Genomic DNA, 25,185 nt, shown 5'->3' on the forward strand with positions numbered 1-25,185 from the left:
ACACACATTCTTTGTAATAGGCACTACATGTATCTAGTACAAGAAAACAGCAAACATATTCAGTATCTCTGCTACAGAGAACTCCTGGAAGGACGGGTCTGTGGCTTCTGGTATTCAGTAGATATACTCATTAGACCTGCTATACTGTGCTACTGGAAATGTGTGCAAAGAGCTTTAAAAATGTTCACACACATTGACCCAGCAATTAATTTCGCTTTTGGGAATCTTGATAATTCAAAATATGGGGAAATATTATAAATATATGGAGATTTGTCTCTAAATGCTATAAGAAAAACAATGAAAGAAAAAAACAAAATATAGCTAACCACAGGAACTGATAAACCTGGTAATATTTGACTCCATAGACTGCAGTTCAGTTATTTAAAAGTTTTGAAGACCATACATATAAAACAAATATTAATGTCATAGAAGGATGACATTCTTGAACTTCTTGTCAGTCACTGTCCTAAGCAATTCATGTGCATTCATTCATTTAATAAGAGTGTTTAAAAATATTAATCCATAAAGCACTGGTTCTTGAGACTGTGGGGTATTTTGTTTTGGTCAGAACCCATTGAAAATGTGAAGGAAGCTACAGAAGCTGCCATTGTCCAGAAGAAGAAAAAAATGAACATACAACATTTGCATACAACTTCAGAAGATTCATGGAACCTGTTAAAAAATTTGTTATATTCCATATATTTATAAATGGTGTAATAAACATGCATGAGAAATATTAGGGCAACAGCCAGATATGACTGTTTTACCAGGGAGGTTGAGGATTACACATACACACAGAGTGGAAGATAAAGCATACATGGTGTAGTTGGCAAGGATGTTTGTATAAATTACTGAACAGGGGAGGGCAGGGGACAGATAAAACTATGAGAATTTTAGAGTCAGAGACCACAGATAAAATCCTAGCTTTCAAGAGTACTCGCCACATCATCACCACAGTTTACTTGTGAAAAATGCCTCTGAGAAGTTTGATTGCTAGAAATGAGCACATACAAAAGGTGCTCTATTAATGCACTCCTCTCCCTGTGCTATTTAATAATTTTAAAAATTAACATTACCTATGCCTAAGCAGTCTTGAAAATAAAAAAACTTGCTAACAATTTCCTTGGATCTGAATATAAGCCTGTCAAACTAATGCAAAGAAACGCACCATCACCCTGATTCAGCATGACTCACCCTCTCCCCATTGACACAGTTTATGAAGCTGGCTTTCCTTACTACACATGTACCCGGAGTTAGAGCTGCTGCCTCGCTACAAGATGCTACATAAAACATGCTCTGGAGAGGTGTCATAAAGCAGAATACTGATTTGGCATACAGGACAATCAGCATTGCCAGGAAGCCTCTGCCCTATCATGGCAAGAAGCACAGAGCCTGTATTACATAAGCAAGCTACTAGTTTGCCCAACAGACTATACAACCAAAGCCTTTGAAGCTTGGTTTGGGGAGGTCTGTTTTGTTTTGCTGTTCATGCTTTTCAAGATTAACAAGGAGAGGCTGGAGGGCTGTAGCTCAGTGACAGAGCCCCTGGGTACTATCATTAGCACCACATAAAAATAAATTAATAAACAAAGATATTGTGTCCATCTACAACTAAAAAAAATTTTTTTTAAATTAACAAGGAGCCTATCATACAGCATTCAGGTTGAGGGTCTTCAACAACACTACCCCCACCCCAGACAAGATGCAGCCCTGAACCAGGCAGGCCTTCCACAGGAGCTGCATCTTCCTAGCTAACCATGCTTCAGGAGAAAGCAAAGGCCTCAAGCTGCAGCCCGAAGCAAAATCCTGTGTGGGTGTACAAGCATGTCAGAGACACTCTAGGGGCAATCATCTCTGAGGACAAACACACCTTAGAAGTCCATTCTTTATTACATAAAAAAGGAGGATTTTACTTTTGGAATTTTTAGTCAATTTTTCAAGACTTGATATTTTATTAAGAACAACTTCCAGGCTGGGGATATAGTTCAGTTGGTAGTGCCTCGCATGCACAAGGCCCTGGGTTCAATCCCCAGCACCACCACCACCACCCCCAAAAAACAAACAACAACAACAAAAAACTTTCATTTGGATTGCAAACTTTCCTCCAGAGAATCCTGGATGCCACTGGCCTCAAGTCACATTTGAACAGTGTAAGCCTTAATTTCATCTTTCCAGTTGCCCTATAGGTGCCTGCAACCACTTTCTAGGAAGTCTCAAGAGAACTCTGGAACTCTGGACTGGAGGAGACCTCTATAATCATCTCCAGAATGGAGTTGTATATTGAGAGGATTTGCTTCCAGGTTAGCGTGGAAATTGAAAATGTCACAGTCAAAAACGATCTTGAAAAATCCCTCAGGAAGGAAAGGAAAGACAAAACACTCCATAGGAAAGCTCCCCAATAGAGACCAACATAGAAAATTCTCTCTCAAAAAGTCCAAAACTAATTTACCTCCACTGTTAACACTGGTATCTCTCTATATAGTCCTTGAGCACCCAGATGAAGTTACAGAGATGTGTTTAAAGGTCATGTTGAATCTAAAATATCAAAGTCATACTTAACACAGTCAAATTTCACACTGGGAAAATTGAGGAGACAGGGATTCAAGAGAAGACTTATGTCTTCTCCCTTCAGGGGATAAACATGACAAAAAGAACCATATTATGTCCAAGGATGTCTTAGACTGTTCCCATTCACACCTGTCACCCTGACATAACTTTTAATAGGCTCCTGTTCACTCAACAAGTAGTTTAGGCTACTCTGCTGTCAAAAGACCTACTCCCAAGGCTCTGTATAGTCACCTCTCACAAATCTGGGCTGGTTCATGATTCACATTAACTAAGGACATGTAGCAGAAGTGACATTGAGCCATTTCTGGACCTCTACTTTAAAAGGACTAGCGATCTCTGCCTCCTGCTTCAGTGGAATGTTTGCTTATGGGAGCCCTGGCCACCAAGGTATCTGGCCAGCCGGCTAGAGATCCCACACTGGAAAAGGAGAGGCCCTGAGACTTACATGGAGAAGGAAAATGGCCCAGCAGTCCCAGCTTCATGTTGAGCCACCAGACAACACCAACCCCAGCTAGCCCAGCAGAACTACCAGGCTGGGGGGGGGAGGGGGGATCGGATCACAAAACAGTAGTTATTTTAAACCACTATGTTTGAGTGGTCCAGCACATTTCCTATCAGGGAGGGCAGGATTCCTGCAATTCCCATGGAACAAGAGAGTGAAGCGGAGAACTGAGCCAGAACAGACCAGCTCCTTTGTGGTGGTGGTCAAATTGCCCTTCCACTCCTATGAACTGGGTACACATCACAGACCCAGAAACCCCAACAAGGAGACCAACCCTCAGTAGCCCACAAGGCTAAAGCTAAGAAAGACTTGAGTTGTGGTGCTTCTGCACTGATCTGGGCTTCCTAACTCTTTGTTGCTGTTTTGTACTAAAAACATGCTAAGCCTACACTCTGAGAATATAAGTAGGTATACAATTATGGCTTAAAATTTTAAATAAACTGCTCAAGATTCCCCAGTTCCTGAATGACACAAAATTAGATGACACCTCCATATCTAGGAAGTGGTATATAACGTAATAATAATCCAGAAATACAGGATCTAGATTAAGTCACCCCAGGCTGGGTTTTCCCATTTTACCACTTGAGCTCTTGGGGAAGTTGTTTAAACTCTCCAGATCTCAGTGGTAGAACACTTGCCTAGCATGTGTGAGGCACAGGGTTCAATTCTGAGCACTGCATATAAATAAATGAATACAATAAAGGTCCATTAACATCTAAAAAAAGAAGAAATGGAAAAAGCTGGACAGGGGCACACACATATAACCCCAGTGACTTGAAACTGAGAACCTCAACAACTTTGCAATGTTCTGTATCAAAAAATAAGGCCTATGGGCTAGGGTTGTGGCTCAGTGGTAGAGTGCTCACCTAGCATGTTGAGGCACTAGGTTCAATCCTCAGCACCACATAAAATAAACAAATTAGGGGCTGGGGTTGTGACCCAGTGGTTGAGCGTTTGCCTTGCATGCATGAGGAACCAGGTTCTATTCTTAGCACCACATAAAAAAAGAAAGAAAATAAAGAAAAATAAAGAAATTAATTAAATAAAGGTATTGTGTCCATCTACAACAAAAAAAATAATTAAAAAAAAAAAAAAAAAAAAAGTGAAGGCCTAGCTCCTGGCCCATCAAGCTCCCAGGGTTGTAGGATTAAAGGTCATGGACAGCAAGTTAATGGTTGTTCTTAACTTCTTTCATTTCCTATGAATAAATCTTTTCCCTCAAAGAGTGAAAATTCCCAGGGTGTAGGTATCTCATCTTTTTAGTCCCAAATAAGGTTAACTTTCCAGATGAGGTGCTCTATATAAAGATGTATACTCTACCTCCTTCCTACCTGCTCAGGCAATTCCCCTGCTCAGATGGTCTTTTCTCTACCTGATTTCAGCCATTTATACTTGGAAAATTCAATTTAAAACTCAGTTCTAACTATAGGTTATTTCGTTTTTCATTTTAGAATTAGTCATTAGTGTGCTACAGTATGGAACAAAAAAATAAATAAAAAAGGGATAAGGGTGGAGCCCAGTGGTAAAGCACCCTTGGTTCAATCCATAGTACTAATCGAAGAAAAAAAGTAGAAGATGAAATATAAACAATAATCAAAATGATTTTTTAAAAATTTTAAACTGATAGGAATGATACAAAAAAAGAAGAAAAGTCTGATGACAAAAATAAGGACACATCACTGGAGTGATATCCTTAAATAGGCAGAGGGGATAGGGTCTAATTCCCATCCCCTGGGAGCAGAGTATGAGGTGCAGGCACTAGATAGGATCACACATGGCACTGGGAGCTTGTAGAAGTTTACTTGTAAGTGCTTCAACCTTTTTCCCCCATGAAATAAAAGAAAGGTGGGAAATAAGAATTTAAGATTTAAAGTACAAAATTAAAATTACTGTCCAGAGCTGGGCATGGTGGCACATACCTATAATCCCAGCAACTCAGGAACCTAAGGCAGGAGGATCCCCAGTTCATGATCAGCCTGGGCAACTTAGAGAGGCCTTGACTCAAAAAGAAAAGGCTGGGGATACAGCTAGTGGTGGAGCACCCCTAGGGTTCAACACCCAGTACCAAAAAAAATAAATAAAAATAATACTGTCTAGGGGCTGGAGGTTTGGTTCAGTGGGAAAGCACTTGCCTAGCATGAACAAGAGCCCTGAGTTCAACTCTCAACACTGCAAAATTAAATTATTAATTAAATTGAAAAATAAACTGGTTTTGAGTAACTAAAATCAGAAAACAGAATACAGCCTATAATGGACAAGGACATTTTGACTTTAAATTGAGACTTAAATTTGATGATGCCTATAGCTGTGCTCAGCTGCAGAAGTAAGCACAGAATAGGCAAAAGCCAGAAGACAATCAGCCACACATGATGCAGGTCTCACCCCCTCCCCTCATTCCATAGTCTTGCCTGCTGCTCAACTTCACAGCAGAAGCCCAGCAACTCTAGCAAAAGCTAGCAAACTTGCGGAACCCTAAAGCCATGAGTCACCAGTGTCTCAGCCCTACCAACACCACCCATCTATACCTCACCCATGGTAAGGGCTGGCCTTCTTCAAGCCCATAATGGCAGAAACTCCAAGATTCAAACTCAACTGTGTCTCCAAATAACAAACACAAAAGCATAGAGTATTTGAGACCACTGGGCAACAATGACTAATAAAAGACAGGCAAAGGGAAAGAGCCAAATAAACAGATATCTCAGCTGTCCTCCCCACATAGCTGATCCCTGGAAATGTTCTGAGAAGTACCCCGATTCTCCAAATTCCAGCATGCCTTGCCCACACAGGTGCTTGTGAAGATGTTGCCAGTGGGATACCAAGCATTTGTATTTACTTTCCCTCCTTCCCTGCCTCATTTTCTCCCCAACAAAATCAAAACTTCAAATAAAGGATTAGAATGTAACCTTTGTCCTAAGCTGTTTTCTGGGGAATCCAAGGTAAGACACAGGTTATGGCTTAGTCAGAAAGGAGATCAAACAAGATGAAGAGAAGGGAATAGAGGAGAGAACCTGTTACAATGACTACTGAATCTAAGACATAAGGTTGATGGGGCGTGGGGAGAAACAGTGGCATATGCCTGTAATCCCAATGATGTGGGAGGCTGAGGCAGGAAGATCAAGAGTTCAAAGTCAGACTCAGCAACTTAGTGAGGCCCTAAAAAACTTAGCAAGTCCCTGTCTCAAAACAAAAAATAAAAAAGGCTGGGGATATGGCTCAGTAGTTAAAGGTCCCTACATTCAACCCCTTGTACCCCCCGCAAAAAAAGTGATAAGGGGAAAGTGGCAGGTCAATACACTACAAGTTAAAGACAGTGGGAACTAGAATTTTGGAAGGGGTGAACTGGAACAATCAAGGAGCAGGAAATATGTTAAGTTTGAAAAATTGTGATGACAGGAATTTCAAACAAAGGAAACTCAAGGAATGGAATGATCAATACAAGTTGAGAACAGCAGCCCTGGGAGAGGGAGTAAGGAATTAAGAACCTATGGCATCTGAAAGAGGGGGTCACCATGTGGGTTAACCTACGTAGCCATCCCTGGTAGCTCTGGGAAGAATGATCTGCACAGACGCTGAAATCACAAAACTTCAGAAACTACTGGACTAAATAACAGAAAGGTAGGAACTACTTTACTTCTCTTCTAGACTAAGTAATTCGGACCCCTCCCACTAAAGGAAAACCAGAAGTTGAGCAAAACATCTTTTTAAGCATCTGCATGTAGGAATCAGAAAACTAACAACATAGGTTCAGAATTCAGGAGATCCTGAGGCTCACAAAAGGAGGCTCGGCTATAGAGTCACCTTTCCCCACTAGGGATGTGCCAATTCCAGAGAAGAGTACTGAAACACTAAGACACTGAATCATGCATCTGGGCAGAGAATCCAGGGTCTGCCATGAGGGGAAGGAAGAAGATAGCAGTCAGTGAACGCCATTCCACTGGTCTGTGACCTCAAAAGCCTATATCTTCAGAACGAGGGTGAAAAAGGCAGACCCACCCAGGAGCTTCAGAGGCTGAAGTGTAGCTCAGTGGTAGAGTACTTGCCTAGCATGCACTGGCCCTGGATTTAATTCCCAGCACCACAAAAATAAAACAAAAGGGGCTTCAGCTCAGCTTTGAACCATCTCAGTTCTTGAATTTGCATTTAGGTAATTTCAGAGTGCTTGTATCTAACAGATAAAATACAAATTTTCCCTAGAAAAAAAAGATATTATTCTGAACCTCAACTTATTTTTAAACAGATTTACAAATGGTAAATTTGATATACAACACACAATAAAAAATAACCAGGTAGGGGCTGGGAATGTGGCTCAAGCAGTAGCGCGCTCGCCTGGCATGCGTGCGGCCCAGGTTCGATCCTTAGCACCACATACCAACAAAGATGCTGTGTCCGCCGAGAACTAAAATAAATAAATAAATATTTTAAAAATAACCAAGTAAAAAAGCCAGACGTGGTGACAGGCACCTGAAATACCAGCTACTCAGAAGGCTGAGGTGGGCGGATCACCTAAGCCTAGGAGTTGAAGGGCAGATTGGACAACATAACTGCAAGAGTAGATCTTAAAAACAAAATACAACTACCACCAAGGCAGGCGAGTGGTATGGCTCAGGGGTAGAGAGCTTTCCTAGTAGGCACAAGGCCCAGAGTTTGATTCCCCAACAAGCAAGAAAAAAAAAGGAAAGGAAAATCACACCTAGGGACATTACAATAAAATGGCTCAAATCCAAAGTGAAGAATTTTAAAACCTGGAAAAAAGACAGATTACAATTATACTGATTGTTAACCCACTGCTAGAAAAATCATAAGGCAGAACACAACGAAATACCTCTGAAGTGCAGAAAGAAAGTACAGTGATCCCCCTTTTCTGTAAGTGGTTCAATATTGCAGAGCATTGGTTCCAGAACACCCTGAAGATACCAAAACTCATGAAAGCTCAAGTCCCTTATAGAAAATATGTGTGTGCATACAAAATAAACACATCCTCCTATACCCTTTAAACCATATCAAGGTTACTTATAAGAACTAATACAATGTTACTGCTTTGTAAATAGTTTTCACCCTGTATTATTTATGGAACAACACCAAGAAAAAGGTCTGTATCAGTTCAGTAAAGAGGCTATTTTTTTTTCCTTGCAGGTGCAGAACCCACAAAAACTGAAGGTCAACTCTAACTGCACATCACAACTCTATGTCCCTTAAAAGTGGCCTCCAACAAGGACTGGGATTGTGGCTCAGTGATAGAGCACTTGCCTCCCATTCATGGGTTACTAAGGTCAATCCTCAGCACCACATAAAAATAAATAAATAAACACAGGTTCATCTAGCAGACCCATGCTAAAAGAGATATCAAAGGGTGTTCTTTAGGTAAAAGAAAAATGAATCCGGGTTAAGAGGTACACAAAAGAAATAAGAGCAATAAAAAAGGCAAATATCTTGTTAAATCCAAATGAAGCCACTGTGTAAGATTGTGGTTATTCTAAGAATTAAAATGTGTAACAACAATGGCACACTGGGGACCGGAGTGCTCACTGCAGCTAAGCATAATAAGGAGCACTGTCCAGCCATCAGGTAAAAGCACCAAGTTAACATTAGATTGAGGAAATAAAAAATGCAAATTTCAATCCATAGGATGACCACTAAGAGAAAGTAGTTGTTGTTGTTTTAAAAGAACACTATGGTGGGATGCTAGGATTGTGGCTCAGCAGTAGAGCGCTTGCCTTACACAGGCGAGACCCAGTTCAATTCTCAGCACCACAAAAAAATAAATAAATAAAGGTATTGTCTCCATCTACACCTAAATAAATAAATAAATAAATGGAAACACTATGGGGAGGTTATGGGTATGGTTCAATGGTAAAGCACTTGCCTAGCATGTGGGAGACCCTGGGCTGGATCTCCAGCACTGCCAAAAAAAAAATACAAACAAAAAGAACACAACTACCAAACCAAGGAAAAGTGCAGAATAATAATAAAGACAATCAATACAAAATAAAGCCGAAGAGAGAGAGAGAGAGAGAAACAACAACAGAACAGATGAGTTAAATAGAAAACTGAATAGGTCAAATACAAACATATCGATAACGACATTAAATGGAACTAAAGGCTTGCTTTTAAGAGTTAGATAAAACCCATTCACATACCCAGATATTAGAATAAAGAAAGGTTGAAAGTAAAAAAAGAAAGGGGGGGAGAATATCATTCAAACACTAACAAGAAGAAAACTAGCCAAGTCATATTGATCTGAGGGCAGGAAGCATTACTAGAGATAAAAAGAGGGGCAATGCATAATGATAAAGGCCTTCACCCTCAAGAGCAATCTGTTTTAAAAGATCATAGCAAAAGGCAGTACTGCAAGGATAACGTAATAACAGCAAGCTCATGGGAGGTGTTTTTAGGCAGGAGAGAAGAAAGGTATAGAGATGGCAAGATGACACAGAAGGACACTGCACTTCTGGGTACAGTAATGCAAGGGACACAGGGGTACAAGAGGGCTGCAGGGAAAGCAGTGTCACTAGGAGGCAATTCTTTTCAGATGGAACAAGAGTGAGGGGAAATTATGGGGCACAACAACACAAACCGGCGCCCAGCTCTGGCTGCCTAAATTTGGACTGTGACTTCCCTACAGGCTGTATGTCCCTGGGCAAATGACTCAACATTTATGAACCTTTGTTTCCTCTGCTTTAAAATGAACATTTTAGGGCTGGGGATGTGGCTCAAGTGGTAGCGCGCTCGCCTGGCATGCGTGCGGCCCAGGTTCGATTCTCAGCACCACGTACAAACGGGGATGTTGTGTCCGCTGATAACTAAAAAATAAATATCAAAAAGTTCTCTCTCTCTCTCTCTCTCTCTCTCTCTCCTCTCTCACTCTCTCTTTAAAAAAATAAAATAAAATAAAATAAAATAAAATGAACATTTTAACCCCATGCAGTGGCACACACCTGTAATCCCAGCTGCGAGGGAAGCTCAGGCAAGAGGATCAAGTTCCACATCAGCCTGAATAAATGACAGAAGGAACCCCAATGACTTAGCAAAACACTGTCAAAATAAAAATAAAAATAAAAAAATGGGTCTGTGCAGGAAGTCTGGCCCTAGGCCACCACTGCCACCACATCCTTGTTCCTCTATGCCAGGCCCCCTCACAACCCCTATGGCCAAGACAACAATCTGTCTGAAGCCTGTCGGGCCATTTTCTGTAGAAAATGTTTACTGACTGCAATGAGAGAAAGTGGAATATACTGTCCCTTGTCTAGTGGGAATGTGACTAGAAGAGAAACAGCATGTCCAGAACAGGCCCTAGATCTTGAAAATATTATGAGAAAGTTTTCTGGTAGTTGTAGATGCTATGCAAACCAGATTAAATCCTATCCCATGAGACAGCATTATAAATCTTGTAAGAAGTATCAGGATGAATATGGTGTTTCTCCTATCATTCCAAAATTTCAGATCAAGATTCAGCAGGGGGACTGGGGTTGTGGCTCAGTGGTAGAGCGCTTGTCTTTTGCACATATGAGGCACTAGGTTCGATCCTCAGCAGCACATAAAATAAATAAATAAGTAAAGCAAACTAATTAACAAACAAGATTCAGTAGGGAAGAGTAATAGGAGTCAAACATTCACATCTGATAACACGGAAACTTATCAAGAGAATACAAGTTCTGAGCATCCCACCTTTGAGTGTCCTTGTGTTGAGAGTCAAATTTTACCAGAAAGATTTACTTGATCACTGTTAACAGTAACCACCTATTTCAGATAGTTCCTGTGACATGTTCTATTTGTGTCTCTTCCTTGGGGAGATCCTAGCCAGATTACTAGAAATTTTGTTAATCATCTAAATCAAAGACATGTTCAATTAGAATTTGTAAATTTTCTGCTAGATGAGGAAACCCAATATCAAAGTGCTGTTGAAGGATCTTTTCAAGTAAACATCTGAAGCTTGTAGACATCTCTGCATCTCTGTACCTGCAAGTGCCATCTTTAAGGGGAAAACTACATGAAGTGACCATTTAAAAACTAATTCAGGGGGCTGGGATTATAGCTCAGAGGGAAAGCACTCACCTCTCATGCATGAGACCTGAGCACCACATAAAAATAAAATAAAGATATTGTGTCCATCTATAACTTAAAAAAATAAATATTTTCTAAACAAAGTAATTCAGTCTTTTTTTTGGCAGGGGAATGGGGTGAGGGTACCGGGGATTAAACTCAAGAGACCCTGAGCCACATCCCCAGCCCTATTTTGTATTTTATTTAGAGACAGAGTCTCATTGAGTTGCTTAGAGCCTCGCTCTTGCTGAGGCTGGCTTTGAACTTGTAATTCTCCTGCCTCAGCTTCCCAAGCCACTGGGATTACAGGTGTGCACCACAGTGCCTGGCATAATTCAGTCTACTGTTTTAAATTTTTTAACTGAAAAATAAAGGTCAGGTCACCTAAAAACTTCATTCTCTTGACAAGTTAAAAAACCAAAGTTATGACATTACTTTAGCATAAAAATATTATATTCCACTAATGTATTGGTAAAAAGGGAATCCCTGTTGTACTTTTATCTTTTTCTTGTGTTATGTATTTTTAAATTTTTCATTATTATGTTGCTTTTGAAATTTGGTGCAGTTTCTCCTATTTATTGTACACAGGTATCACAAGTAGCAAATTCTGAAAGATGTAATAGGTATAAACTTAACAAATCTGAGCCAGTTGTCAGAGTTGCAGAATGAAAACTTGAAGTGCTAAATGGAAGAATCCAAAGGAAATGTTTAAACACAGATTATAGCTGAAGTATTCAACTATAAGAAAATTGTATTTTTATAACATTTAGTATTTCTAAAGACCAGTGAGATTTCTTTAATAATTTCAACTCTTTTTATAGAAAGTTCACTGTAGGGGCTGGGGATGTGGTTCAAGCAGTAGCGCGCTTGCCTGGCATGCTCGGGGCGCTGGGTTCGATCCTCAGCACCACATAAAATAAAAGATGTTGTGTCCACCAAAAACTAAAAAAATAAATATTAGAAAAACAATTCTCTCTCTCTCTCTCTCTCTCTTAAAAAAAAAAAGAAAGAAAGTTCACTGTAGGGCTGGGGATATAGCTCAGCTGGTAGAGTGCTTGCGCATGCACAAGGCCCTGGGTTCCATCCCTAGCACCACCACCACCACCAAAAAAAAAAAAAAAAAAAAACACCTGAGTTTACATACAATTAATTACCTGTTTATAGGGTGCTCATCTGATATTCTCAAAAATAATGCGTGACTATAATATAGTGAAAATAGATTTTACCAGCCATAGTTTCACTACTTTGGAGTCAAAACTAGTTTGTTATTAATATTCAGAAATGGGAATCATAAAGTATTGTGTAGAAGGGCCAAATCACAGAAAAGAAGGATAAAGTGAATTTGCTGACATTCAATATACAATGTTTATGCTTCCCTTAAAATTACAAAAAGATCAAACTCTCAGAAGCAGTTTCATGCTAATATATACATATATTGTATAAAATGATATACTTTGGCTTTTTTTCTTTTTTGTACCAGGGATTAAACTCAGGGGCACTCAACCACTGAGTCACATCCCCAGCCCTATTTTGTATCTTATTTAGAGTGAGGGTCTCAATGAGTTGCTTAGCACCTCACTATTGCTGAGGCTAGCTTTGAAGTCGTGATCCTCCTGTCTAAGCCTCCCGAGCCACTGGGATTTATAGGCATTTGCCACCGCCACCAGGCCCAGCTATTTTGGTTTTCTTAAAACCCTTCCTGACTCTTCCTCAGTGAACATTTTTTTAAATTTGGTTTAATAAAAATGTTAAATTTGAAAGTGAAGTTTTATTTAAAAAAAAAAAAACTTTTTCAAACAGTAATGACTATGTGGTAATAACAATCACACAAAAACCCATATATTTTAAATGCCTTGTTCTGTTACTGTAAGAGTGATGTTTACTGTATGCTTTAACATTTTCTCTACAGTTAATGAGTGTAATTTTAAGAAATGCTGTATATATATATATATATATATATATATATATATATATATATATATATATATGTATTTTTTTTTTTTTTTTTTTTAAGATACTTTTGGGGCTGGAGTTGTGGCTCAGTGGTAAAGAGTTTGCCTTGCAAGTGTGAAGCACTGGGTTCAATCCTAGCACCACATAAAAAAAATAAAGGTGGGCTGGGGTTGTGGATAAATGGCAGAATGCTTGCCTAGCATGTGTGAAGCACTGGGTTAGATTCTCAGCACCACATATCAATAATTAAAATAAAGGTCCATTGACAACTAAAAATATATATATTTTTTTTAAAAGGCACTGATTCCATATACAACTAAATTTTTTTTTAAAAAAGACACTTTTGACCTAGTTATTTTTCCAGTTTAAAACAATAACTTTAGTAGTTTCTTTCAAAGTTTAACATGTCCAGCAAGTTTACTTCATCCATTCTGAAATTTGCAGACTTCTTTAAAGGAAAACTGTTGTGGAGATCATCTTGATGAAACCGTTTTGAAGTTTTGTGAATGAGTTAAATATTAATTGTCTGGTGTTTTTCATAAGGAAAATACTGACTTTGGTATTTGCTTTTCTCTGGGAACTCAAGTATAGAAATAACTGTTTAAAATCTCCCTTCATTTGGTCAGTGGGTTGGAAATAGGGATAAACCTGTACATTTAATTCATGGAAATAAAGTTCTTATTTTAAATATTTGCCAGCATAAAGGAGGGAAAGTATTTTAATATTAATACCTGAGTTTCACAATAGCACTTAGGAAAGCTTTTTCTCAACAAATTACAGTCTATATTGTTTTTTCAAAACATCATATTTGAGATGTACTGCTTTATTTTTCAATTAAAAGTGACTTTCTCCTATAAATAAATAAATAGGGCTGGGGACATAGCATGGTGGTAGAGCACCACTGGGTTCAATCCCCAGTACCAAAAAAGAAAAAAAAAATGTGCTTTTATACACATGCTTTTTTTTTAATGTATTTTTTTAGTTGTCAATGGATCTTTATTTTTTAATTTATTTTTATTGGTGCTGAGAATCGAACCCAGTGCCTCACACATACTAGGCAAGCGCTCTACCCCTGAGCCACAACCCAGCCCTTTTGAACATGCTTTTTTACAGCAATAAAACTCTTAAGAGGGGTAGGAAAGATGGCAGAATGAGATGGACATCATTGCCCTAGGTACATGTATAAAGACATGAATGGTGTGAATCTACTTTGTGTACAACCAGAGAAATTAAAACTTGTGATCCATTTGTGTACTATGAATCAAAATGCATTCTGCTGCCATGTCTAACAAATTAGAACAGATAAATAAATTAATTAATTTAAAAAAACTCTAGGGCTGGGGATGTGGCTCAAGTGGTAGCGCGCTCGCCTGGCATGCGTGCGGCCCGGGTTTGATTCTCAGCACCACATACAAACAAAGATGTTGTGTCCGCCAATAACTGAATAAAATATTAAAATTCATTCTCTCTCTCTCTCTCTCTCTCTCTCTCTCCCTCTCTCCCTCTCTCACTCTCTCTTTAAAAATAAATAAATAAATAAAATAAAATAAAAAAAACTCTAAGAACTGATTATTATTCAGAAACTTGACAAACCAGATAAAACAGCTATTCAAGTCTACACCCTGCTTTAACAGTGCAAGGAGCCTACAGCCCCAACCCTCAACCTCAGTTCCACTAATGATGCTGCACAGAATTGTCATGCCATGGAAACTGACCTTTTGCCAACAGGCAGGGGACAAGACAACTCAGAGTTCATCAGCTGAGATATCAATTCCCAATTCAGCTCAGGAATGTCACTATATGGCACATGAAAAGCATTTAATATATAACTGAAATTTCCCAGGACACAGTAAATATTCCATAAGTACCTCAAAAGGAATTCATGTTCTCATTTGAACACTCTCCAGCAAGACAGAGGTACCATACATTACAAGTGTAGTTCCTAAATCATACTCTTCTCTTAAGTACACTAATTACAATTATTTTTTTATTTATTTATTTATTTATTTTTAGTTGTTGATGGACCTTTATTTTTTTATTTATTTATATGTGCTGCCGAGAATCAAACCCAAGGCCTCACACATGCTATGCAAGCACTCTACCACTGAGCCACAACCCCAGCCCCATAATAATTCTTAAATTATTTACTTTTTCAGCAAGTGATTAATTCAAAATAACTATCCTTTGGAGAACTCTGGGCTATGGTCATCAGATTTTAAGAAGCAATGAAATCAGAACAAAAACTTCATCACAAATACTGAAATAAATAGTAGCTATACAAAAACATAAAACTTGGTATTCTGGTTTGTAAAAGCCAGGTTCAGAAACTTGAATCCAAAAATCTGAAATCCTAAACACTTCCGGTGCTTTCAAATTTCAACTTTTTGACCAACGGTACTGTCCCTCAAAAGAGTTCAAAATTTCTGAGCATTTTGATTTTGGGGCTCAGGGATGCTCAACCTGAAAAGTCTACACAAATATTTCAAAATCTGAAAAGCTTCAAAACCGATACACTTCTGATCCCAAACATTCCAGATAAGGGATATGCAACCTGTGTTCTATTCACAAAATGTTTCCGTATGCATAAAACCCAAAGTTAAAAGTTAAAAAGCCTTGGGGACTACGGATGTAGCTCAGCTGTTTTCAAAAGAAACAGAACAGGGCTGGGATGATTGTGACTCAGTGGTAAAGCGCTCGCCTCGCACATGCGAGACCCTGAGTTCGATCCTCAGCACCACATAAAAATAAAGGTGTTGTGTCCAACTACAACTAAAAAATAAAATACATTTTAAAAGTTAAAAAAAAGAAGAAACTGAACAGGGATTTTAAAAAAACATCATGTATGGGGCTGGGGATGTGGCTCAAGCGGTAGCGCGCTCGCCTGGCATGCATACGGCCCGGGTTCGATCCTCAGCACCACATACAAAGAAGTGTGTCTGCCGAAAACTAAAAAATAAATATTAAAAACAAATTAAAAAAAAAAAAAAACATCATGTAAGCACTTGCCAGGTGAGGTTTCACATGCCTATATTTAAAGCTACTTGGGAGACTGAGGCAATATTGAGGCAACATAGTGAGCCCCTACCTCAATATTTTAAAAAGAAGCAGGGATGTGACTCAGTGGTAGAGTGCTTGCCTAGCATGCACAAGGCCTTAGTTTTAATCCTCAGCACCAAGGGCAGGGGTCATATATGCATACGCGTACACATATATGCATTTTAAATAATTATTAATGCTTTCCAACAAAAAGGGAATATAACAAATCCCTGTATTTCCTTTTTTAAGATATCTAAACTTCTGCTCTCAGCCAAGGTGGAATAACATCAGCCAGACTTCCCCTGTATGATATGGAACACTCCTGGTCTTCCTGAGTGTTCAAAAACCCTGGGAACCTCCTGAGTGATGGCAATGTCTTCTGGTGACTACACAGTCACCTCAGAATGGGAACGGGAACCAGAGAAGTCCAAGTGAGTGCAGGGTTAGAGCACTCAGCCACACTTACCAACCTCCAGGAAAGAGGTGGAGAAACAGTTAAACTACATAAAAACTCTAGAAACTTGCTTGGCACAGTGGTGCACACCTAAAATCCCAGTTGCTCAGGAAGCTGAGGCAGAAGAATCACAAGTTCGAAGTCAGCCTCAGCAACCAAGCAAGGCCCTAATCAACTTAGCAAGACCCTTTTTATTTTTTCAAAATAAAAAATAAAAAGGCTCAGTGGTTAAGCACCCTGGGGTTCATTCCTTAGAACTAAAAATAAAAAATAATATAAAAAAACATCTTAAATCTATAGCTCACTGTTAGAACAAATGGTTGGCATGGGCAGCTCCCTGGTTTCAACCCCTAACACCAAACTTTTTTTTTTTTTTTTTCATTAAATTGCTGTTTGTCCTTTGGCATAATAAACCAGCAACCATGAATTACCCTGAGTTCTGTGAGCTGTTTTAGTAAATTATTCCAACCCGAAGAGGGAGACATAGGAACCCCAGTTCATAGCCAGTCAGTCAGAAAACAAGTGACATAGACTTGCAACTAGTGTCTGAACCAGGGGCAGTCTTGGGCACTCAGCCTTCAACCTGTGGGATTTGACACTACAGTATCAGAACTGATGCCCAACTGATGTCCACAAGGAAATTGGGATGAGGGGAAAAAAAACACAAACACCTGGTCACTGCAGTGCTCTATGCAGAATGTGAAAACAGAGTAGAGGAGGAAAACAGGTCTGTCTTCTCCTCTTTCACCTTATCACCAACAATTAAGACTGGACATACATGAAGCAAGTTTTCAAGACACTGGACATGAGGTAACAAGCACAGTGGTCCCTCCCAGGGTCCCTCCCCCAAGGGAAACATGAGGTGAATACTACAAGCGCTCCAGTTTAGTGCCTGGAGGGTCCCAAGTGGCAGTGTGGGGAGAGATAACCTCCAGGGCTTCAGTGTTAAGGTTTGGAGATGAGGTATCCCTCAAAAGCTCCTGTTAATGCAGAAATATTCAGAGGTAAAATGAGTCTCTGAGAGCTGCAACATAAACCAGTCCATCCTAGTCTGAATGGACTGACTGAAAGGTAACTGTAGGCAGGTGGGCTGTCACTGGGGGCGAGCCCTGGAAGGTTTCATCTCCCTGTGGCCCTTTCCTCCCCCACTCCCACTCCTTGCTTCCTGGCCTCTGTGAGTGGTGCAAAGCTCATCCATAACATCCTTTTACCATGATGTGTGACCTCACTTTGGGTCCACAGCAACTGAGATCCCTGAAACTGAAAGCTCCAAATAAACTTTCGTCTTCTAAGTTGGTCTTATTGGGTGTTTTGGTCATAGCAACGAAAAAGCTTTAATAGTCATCTCCCAGAGTTGGTGGGAAAAGGCCCAAGTGCAAAGAGGCTAAGAGACTAGAGCACATAGGGCAAAGTATCAGGAAAGAGAATCCCAGGCAGCTGCAAAGGGCCTGGGACACCCAGCAGAGTACAATCATCACACTACTTGAGGTTTTTAAATAAAGAACCCCCAAATGGAACAGTCTGTGATGCTCATACAAAGACAGAAGTGTGTCTTCTCCTGACAGGCAGAGCAGAGAGCCTCAGAACTCACAGACCATAAGGTGAAGTACTCAGTAGCAGAAACATCAGCCCTAGAAGAAATGCTATTTTCATCCTAACAAAACTAAAAGGAAGATTTGAAATAACCAAAGTACTTCTAATAATCTTAGTCTTGTCTCCTAATAAAATTCAAGAATATTTATAAAAATAAAAAAATACCCAGCACCCACCCAAGTTAATGTATAAGGTCTGGCATCCAAATAAAACTTAATGACAAGCAAAGAAAAGAGGAAGAGACAACCCAAAATGAAGAGAAAATCAACCAAAACTGAACCAGAAATGATACCAATTATAGAATTAGTAGACAAGGGCATTCAGGCTGTATCTGGCTGGGTGTGGTAGTGCTTGCCAGTAATCCCAGTGACTCAGAAGGCCGAAGCAGGAAGATCACAAGTCAGGAGACCAGCCTGAACAATTCAGCAAGACCCGACTCAAAATAAAAAATAAAAAGGGCTGGAGATATGACTTAGTGGTAAAACAACCCTGGGTTCAATCACTAGTACCAAAAATGAGGTTGGGAGGACTGTACCCAATGTCTTAAAAAATTAAGAAGACTGTATGTGTTAAACCCGATCCAAATCAAATTCTAGATGTGAAACCTACAATGTCTAAGATGGAAAAAACAATGGGTGAAATTAAAGGCACACTCAACATTGCATTATCCTAGAAAATTTGCAGTTACTCAAAATGAAGGAGAATCCAGTGTGGTGGTCAACCTATAATCCCAGCCATAAGGGAGGCTGAGGCAGGAGGATCACTTAAGCACAGGAACTAAAGGTGAGCCTAGGCAGAGTGAGACCCTTTCTCAAAAAAAAAAAAAAAGAAGAAGAAGAAGAAGAAGAAATAGCCAGGCGCAGTGACACACGCCTATAATCCCAACAGGGAGGCTGAGGCAGTAGGATCTCTAGTTCAAAGACAGCCTCAGCAAAAGCGAGGCACTTTCAACTAAGTGAGACCCTGCCTCTAAATTAAAAACAAAATAGGGCTGGGGATGTGGCTTAATGGTCAAGTGTCCCTGAGTTCAATCACCAGTACCAAAAAAAAAAAAGAAGAAGAAGAAGAAACAATACTGAAGAGCTCTTCAGAAAGCAATGAGTCAAGTTAGCCAATCCTAAAAAACCAAATGCCAAATGTTTTCTTTGATATAAGGAGGCTGATTCATAGTGAGATAGGGACAGAGAGCATGGGAAGAATAGATGAACTCTAGGTAGGACAGAGGGGTTGGAGGAGAAGGGAGGGGGCAGGGGTAATTAACGATGGTGGAATGTGATGATCATTTTTATCCAAAGTACAGGTATGAAGACACAAATTGGTGTGAATATACTATGTATACAACCAGAGATATGAAAGTGATATGAAAAATTGTGCTCTATATATGTAATAAGAATTATAATGGGCTGGGGATGTGGCTCAAGCAGTAGCGCGCTCGCCTGGCATGCATGCGGCCCGGGTTTGATTCTCAGCACCACATACAAAGATGTTGTGTCCACCGATAACTAAAAAATAAATATTAAAAAAAAAAGAATTATAATGCATTCTGCTGTCATATATAAATAAATAAATAGAAAGAAAGAAAGAAAGAAAGAAAGAAAGAAAGCAATGAGATGTAATTCAGCCTATTGATGCATGTAATTATACACTTTAAAATATGTACAATTTGGGCCAGGGTTGTGACCCAGTGGTAGAGCACTTGCGTAGCATGTGTGTGGCACTGGGTTTGATCCCCGGCATCACATAAAAACAAATAAAATAAAGGTATTGTGTCCATCTACAACTAAAAAAAAAAAAAAAAATACACACACACGCACGCGTAATTTGGCCTGGTGTGTGGCACACACCTGTAATCCCAGCAATTTGGAAGGCTAAGGCCAGAAGGATTGTAAATTTGAGGCCAGCCTAGCAACTTACTGACACTGTCTCAAAATAAAATTTAAAAAGGGTTAGTAATGTAGCTAGTAGTGGAGCACCCCTGAGTTCAGTTCCTGGTACCTCAAAAACAAACAACAATAAAAAAAAAGAGTAGGAGGAGAAAAAGAAAGGAGAGGAAAGTGAGAGAGGAGGAAAAGAAGGGAGAGAGAAAGAGGCAGGAGATGTAGCTCAGTAGCCTATAAGGTACTAGGTTCAATCCCCAGTATCACCAAAAAAGGGGGGGAAGGGAATTAAATGTGTGTAATTTATTTTATGTCAATTGTACCTCAGTAAGGAGGCTGTTTTCACAAATCAAACCCATTTAAAATAAGGCTGAGCCTTTCTGACTTTTTTTTTTAGGCCATGTGTTTATCTTCAGTAAACTACCCATTCTACTTGCTTTCTTCAAGAAATCTTATTTTGAACAGCTTAATTGCAATATTTTGAACAAACACCCCACTAGAGGAATTCAGTACACAGCCGTTATATTTATCAGCTGTACTAATCTCAAATTTCATCATGTACCTTGACTGAACAGGCAAGGCTTCTGAACTGGCTATAAAAAGTACTAAAAACAAATCTTTCAATTCTTCAGAACCTCTAAATCAGTGCTATCCAATCAAACTTTCTGGAACAATGGAGATGTTCTTTTCTGAGCTAAGATGATAGCAAGTAGCATTTGAAATGTGCCTAGTATAACAGAAGGAATAGATTCTTTTTTTTTTTCTTTTTGTAGTACTGGGATTGAGCTATACCTCCAGCCCTTTTTATTTTTTTATTTGGGGACTAGGCCTCATTAAGTCGTTGAGGCTGGCTTCAAACTTACAATTCTCCTGCTTCAGTCTCCTGAATCACTGGGATTATAACCGTATACAGCCTTGTCCAGCTAAATTTAATAGTCACATGTAGCTAAGTAACTCTTGATAATTAAAAAGAAAACCTGGATTGGACATCTTTATTTTATTTTATTTTATCTTATTTTAGGTACAGGGGATTAAATTCAGGGGCACTCAACCACTTAGCCACATCCCCAGCCCTATTTTGTATTTTATTTAGAGACAGGGTCTCAGTGAGTTGCTTAGTATCTCACTTTTGCCGAGGCTGGCTTTGAACCCATGATCCTCCTGCCTCAGCCTCTCAAGCCACTGGGAGTACAGGGGTGAGCCACCGTGCCGAGTAGAACATCTTTAAATTAGAATGTTTAGAACAATTTTATAATACTTAAAGCTTATGTCACATAAGATTAATTTTTAATTATTAAGCACCATAAAATCATAAGTACTGAATAACTCCTGCTTTTACAGCAATGGCTGAAAAGACTATTCCATCTAAAACTTCTCCCTGGTTCCTTCAATTCCTACACTCCACCACAGGTGACACCACATCATGTCTCACAGGCCCCTCTGCTCTATCACCAGTGGATTTTCATACTTCATTGTGATTTATCTCCTAAATTAGGTCAGACTCCTTGAGGGATTTTAAACATCTAAGTCCCTCGAACATTGCTCTCTACACACCAAAAGGCTATAATGAATCTCTCTACCCAATAAACTAACTCAGAAGAGAAGGAGCCTTGGAAATGTACCTTAGTGCTGGGGCTATAGCTCAGTGGTAGAGTGCATGCTTAGAAAATAAAACAAACCTTATCAATAACTATTTAAAAAATAAAAATAAAAAGTGAGTCTGGGAAAGAGGTGCATACATGTAATTCTAGCAACTCAGGAGGTGAGACAGGGGGATCACAAATTCAAGGCCAACCTCTTAAGCATTTTAACATGATTCTATCTCAAAAAAAAAAATAAAATAAAAAGGGCTAGAGGTATAGCTCAGAAGTACAGCAACTCTGGGTTCAATCCCCAGTACTAGAAAAAATAAAACAAAAGAGTGTTGGCAAGGATATAGAAAAATCAAGAGCCCTTACCCTGGTTCAGTGGTACACACCTGTAATCCCAGCAACTTAGAGGCTGAGGCAGGTGAATTGGAAGTTTGAGGCATGCCTGGGAAACTTAGTGAGATCCTGTCTCAAAATAAAAAAGGGCTGGGAAGCTCACTGTAGAGTGCTTGCCCAGCATGCTCAAGGCCCCGAGTTCAATCCTTAGTAAACTACAAAATATTAACAATTTAAAAACTTTACAAATTGGGCTTGGGTTATGGCTAAGGTAGAGCACTTGCCTAGCAGGTAGGTGCAAGGTCCTGGGTTCGATCCTCAGCACCACATAAAAATAGAATAAAATGAAAGTGTTATGTCCAACTACAACTAAAAAAATAAAGTATTTTTTAAATAGAAAAAAAAATTTACAAATTAATTTTATGCATGGCTGGGAATGTAGCTCAGTAGTAGACCACCTGCCTAGCATACATGAGGCCCTGCCCTGGGTTCAATTCCCATCACTGCCCGCCCCCCAAAAAAATTATGCTAAGTAAATGAAGCGAAAGACAGGTGCCAGGCATGGTGGCACACACCTATAATCCCTGCAATTTGGGAGGTAGAGACAAGAGGATCACAAATTCAAAGCCAGCCTCAGCAATTTAGCAAGGCCCTCAGCAACATGTCGATACTCTGTCTCAAAATAAAAAACATAAGGGATGGGAACATGGCTCAGGCATTAAGCGCCCCTGGATTCAATTCCCAGTACCAAAAAGGAAAAAAAAAAAAAAGCATAGTCAGGCAAAGTGGCACAATTCCATAATCCCAGACAGGAAAGGTGGCTCACACCTGTGATCCCAGCAGCTCAGGAGGTTGACAGGAGGATAGCGAGTTCAAAGACAGCCTCAGCAAAAGCGAGGCACTGAGCAACTCGGTGAAATTCTGTCTCTAAATAAAATACAAAATAGGGCTGGGGATGTGGTTCAGTGGGTGAGTGCCCTTAAATTCAATCCCTGATATCCCCCCCCCCAAAAAAAAAAAAATCCATGTGCAGCTGGGCACAGTAGGGCACACTTGTAATCCCAGCAACTCAGCCTCCTGAGTCAACAGGATCACAAGTTCAAAGCCAGCAACTTGGCAAGGACCTAAGAAATTTAGGAAGACCCCATTCCAAAAAAAAAAAAAAAAAAAAAGCTGGAGCTGAGGCTTCGAGGTTAAGCACCCCTGGGTTCAATCCCCAATACCCGCCCCTCAAAAAAACAAAAATGTGTAACTTTTCTTCTTTGGTGGTGCTAAGAATAAAACCCAGGGCCTCGTGCATGCCGTGGAAGTGCTCTACCGCTTAACTACATCCCCAGCCCACATATAACATTTCATTCCCCAAAATACAACCACTAATAACCTGCCACTAACTGGAAGCTTTATCAATAACACAGTTGATTAACATACAGATTGTATATTATATTTATTATATGTGGTTAAAAATACTTGAGAATTGCCAGAAATCATTTTTTCACTGCAACAGGCAATTTACTGGAGACAAATTGCTCATATGAAAATTATCAGCTCACACACAGTTTAACACTTGAGCTTGCTGCATTAGCAACAGGAATGGCACTATGTAAGTCTGTATTTGTGTGCCTAAGTTTTAATCAATTTCAACTTTTTGAAATGTTTATACATCATATTTTATGGTAGTAAATGTAAAACAGGCAATATCTACATATATTGTATACATTCATGGCATACTTCTTTCTTTTTATTTTTTTAATATATTTCTAGACTACAAAGTTTGTGTGAGATTTTTCAAATTGTCAAGCTACATTTGCTATACAGTTGAAATCAAGAATTTCTTAAAATACTCTTAGATATTTTATCATTTCACACCTTATTCAAGACAAGGTTCTTTTTTTTTTCAGGGGGGGTTACTAAGAATTGAACTTAGGGGTACTGGATCACTGAGCCACATTCCAAGCCCTATTTCGTATTTCATATTTAAAGACAGGGTCTCACCGAGTTGCTTAGCGCCTCACCATTGCTGAAGCTAGCTTTGAACTCACGATCCTCCTGACTCAGCCTCCAGAGCTCCTGGGATTATAGGTGTGCACTACCACATCCAGCCAACACAAGGTTCTTAAACTCACTCTACAGTCCAGGTTCAAATGTAATCCTGAATAAAAACACATAGGAGAGGGACCCGGGGAGAGAGCTGATAGCTGCAAGCTCTACATAAGCTGAAGGGTAGCATGTAAGGCTGTATCTGGTAGGTAACCCTAACTCACAGAATCCCAAGAAATAATTCCTTTCAAAATAACTCCAACTTGGGACAGGCACAGTGGCTCACACCTGTAATCCCCGCAGCTTGGGAGGCTGAGGCAGGAGGATCAGGAATTCAAAGACAGCCTCAGCAAAAGCGAGGCACTAAGCAACTCAGTGAGACCCTGTCTTTAAATAAAATACAAAATAGGGCTGGGGATGTGGCTCTGTGGTCAAGTGCTTTTGAGTTCAATCCCCGGTATCCCTTCCCACACACACATACAAAACTCCCACCTGGCTGCAGTGTGATTTAGTGGTAGAGCGCTTGCCTAGCACGTACAAGGCCCTGGGCTCAATCCACAGCACCACCAAAACCACTTTCCAGTGAAGGTAGAAGACACCTACTGTTAAGTGCTGAAGATACCTACTTCAACACACACATATGCACCTCACTTGAATCACCTCACTTCAATCTGCCCCAGCCAACCTAGCTGGCTACCTCCCATTTCATCTGTGTTTTCACTATCAGGAAGAGGAATATAGACATGAAACTGGCTCTGGCACCCTAAACATAAAACTCCGTAACATTTGAGGCTGTGGGGAAACAGCACATCAATTGATTCAATACAGTTTGCTCTTAAGCATTTTTCCTTAAAGAAGATTTCTGGCTATCTCTTCCTGAAATATACAAGATTGAAGTCTAATTGTAACTTACAATTAATGGTACTATGTTGGGGCTGGGGATGTGGCTCAAGCGGTAGTGCGCTCGCCCGGCATGCGTGCGGCCCGGGTTCGATCTTCAGCACCACATACAAAGATGTTGTGTCCGCCAAATAGTAAAAAATAAACATTAAAATTCTCTCTCTCTCTCCCCCTCTTTCTCACTCTCTCTCACTCTTTCTTTAAAAAAAAAAAAATGGTACTATGTTGATGTTTTTCCTTTCTTAGTGATGTATAAAATAATAATGCATTCTCCAACTGATAGATGATCTCATACTTGAG

The 25,185-nt window shown here is 39.7% G+C and overlaps 1 protein-coding gene and 1 pseudogene across 1 annotated transcript in view; one reads left to right on the top strand and one right to left on the bottom strand.

Moving 5' to 3' along the window:
• Rcor1 (REST corepressor 1) overlaps nt 1-25,185 on the bottom strand; it is a 133,393-nt gene that overhangs the window by 96,742 nt on the left and 11,466 nt on the right. The window lies entirely within an intron of this gene.
• LOC143393452 (E3 ubiquitin-protein ligase RNF138-like) lies at nt 8,910-10,997 on the top strand (annotated as a pseudogene).

Source organism: Callospermophilus lateralis, chromosome 3 (genome assembly GCF_048772815.1).
Source record: "Callospermophilus lateralis isolate mCalLat2 chromosome 3, mCalLat2.hap1, whole genome shotgun sequence".
In the NCBI taxonomy this organism is placed as follows: Eukaryota; Metazoa; Chordata; class Mammalia; order Rodentia; family Sciuridae; genus Callospermophilus; species Callospermophilus lateralis.